Raw genomic sequence first — 2,500 nt, 5'->3', positions numbered from 1 at the left:
ATTATAGTCATAAAATTTTCAATAGATAAGGAGATTTTGGAAATGTATTTTTCTGGGAATTTGTCATCCTATCCAGAAGCTTATTACTGGGAGCAGATAATTCTAGTCCAATATATCCTCCATTACAGTTTCATAAAAGAGGAAACTCTACGAAAATCTTATCTTTTTCCAACGAAGAAATTATTTTCCCAACAGTAATTTTTAAAAAATGTCTCATTTAACTTTTAATGACGGTTATTGTCGGTTTCATTTTTTCCACACTGAAATTGCTTTTATATTAATATGTATTAGAGGAAAGTCTTAGGGTTTCTCAGATGAGTACCCATGGATGAATTGGGTTTTGACATTTGAACAAAAAAAATCTGTTTACGAAAAAGTTCTTAGGACATAGCTCGGTAAACACTTAGAAAACTGTCGCCTAGGAATATTTCCCTAACGGTGACAAAACACGAAGATAAATTTTTCAATTTCAACTTGAAAATTTGTGGTGTAAGCACTCGGGTTCTGCCACTTCATGATCTGGAATTTATCCAATTAAACTAAGCAGAACTCACGTTTTCATATTATGTTCCATATTCCTGGAGTACAAATCCAGATATTCAGCTTTATCTTGTTTTTACTATTTCCTCAAAGTATTATTTCAATGGTTATGAAATTCTTTCTTTTCCGTGTTTATTAACATCTGGTCAGCCTTTGCCATTTCGTAATTACTGCTGAATTTCCGGGGAGCAGAGCACTTAACTTGCAAGTCGAGTGCCATGGTCACAAGGACTCGAGATGCCTTATTATGGCACCGAGTGGCTGGGTTAGGAAGGTAATGACCTTTTAACCAGTGTTCTCAGAGATGATGTTTTCAAGTTCAGCTCGTCTATTTCGCAGAGATATCACACTCCATTTACTTCCGAATCTATTTTTTTTTTCATTTTTATCAAGACTGGTGTTACTTAGACCACAAGGACGCATCTAGATTCTTTTATTTTTATCATTACAGGCCAAGTTACAACCTAAATTGGGAGAGCAGAATGCTACAATTACATGGACTCCAATAAGGAAAGAAACTGAGTGCGGAAAGTAATGAAAAAAGTAACGCGTAAATTATAAATGAGAAATAATGAAAAATCCAAATATATTAGTATCAGTAACAACGTTAAATAACTAAGTCATATATAAACTTTGTAACGAAACTTATGTGATCCTGTCTAATAGAAAATCATTTGTTATAAGTTCTCAAGACCCATTGATTCAACTACCATATTAGAAAGATAATTTCACAATCTGGTCACAGCTGGAATAAAACTTCTAGAAAATCGTATAGCATAGGGTCTTATGCCGGGGAAGACAGGACTGTTAGAATTGATTGCACAATCTAATACTTTGTACTATATGGTACTGTTTGGGAAGATCTTAATGCAAAGGATGGTCGAGATTATGAAAAAACCTTATGCATCATGAACAAAGAAATAACTGAACGACGTTGCTGAATATTACTTTCCAATTGACTGCCATGTTTTGTCCAACAAAATATATGAGTCAGCAGCTGAACACCCAGTTGCTGCTCAAAATATGATAGAATGAAAGAATTAAAAGAATTCCTCAGGATAGTTTGAACTCTAAAATTATTAAAGGAATTTTTCAATGTGGCCGTTTTTTCTGTGTAATATGAGAAGAAAGACCAGATGTATTTCTCAAAGTAAATTTGTTATCAAGAATGACTCCTAAAATTTCAAATGAGTTGTAGAGTATATAGCTAAAAAGATATCATCAATGCAAAGATCTAAATATTGACGAACCACAGTCCTTGACCCGCTTACAATCAATTATACTTTCAGTTTTACACCAATGGCTAATTTTAGCTAGATTTCTATCAACGGATATTGCAATCTCAGATCTACTTTCAATAGATGGAATTGAGGCAAAGAGAGTAGCATCATCCCCATATTATTATTATTATTATTATTATTATTATTATTATTATTATTATTATTATTATTATTTACTAAGCTACAACCCCGGATATAAAAAGGAGGATACTATAAGTCCAGGGGCCCCAACAGAGAAAATAGCCCAATGAGGAAAGGAAATAAGGAAAAATAAAATATTTTAAGAACAATAACAGCATTAAAATAAATATTTCCTATATAAACTATAAAAATTTTAACAAAACTATAGGAAGAGAAATTAGATAGAATAGTGGGCCTGAGTGTACCCGTAACGAAGAGAACTCTATCCCAAGACGGTAGAAGACTATGGTACGGAGGCTATGGCACTACTCAACAGTGTCCTTCTCCTAGAACAGCTGCTTACCATATCTAAAGAGTCTCTTCTACCCTTAGCCAGAGGAAAGTAAGCCAATCATTATATCATGAAATGTGTCAAGAACATTACCTTGTGGAACACCAGATATTGTATTCTTATTGTCACTATGGTTCCCCGCAACACTTACTCATTGCAATCTATTATTTAAAAATTCAATAAAAATGCTATGAAAAGACCCACCAAT

Source organism: Palaemon carinicauda, chromosome 4, assembly GCF_036898095.1.
Source record: "Palaemon carinicauda isolate YSFRI2023 chromosome 4, ASM3689809v2, whole genome shotgun sequence".
NCBI lineage: Eukaryota > Metazoa > Arthropoda > Malacostraca > Decapoda > Palaemonidae > Palaemon > Palaemon carinicauda.
The sequence above is the reverse complement of the archived record's forward strand: the minus strand, read 5'-3'. Positions refer to the sequence as shown.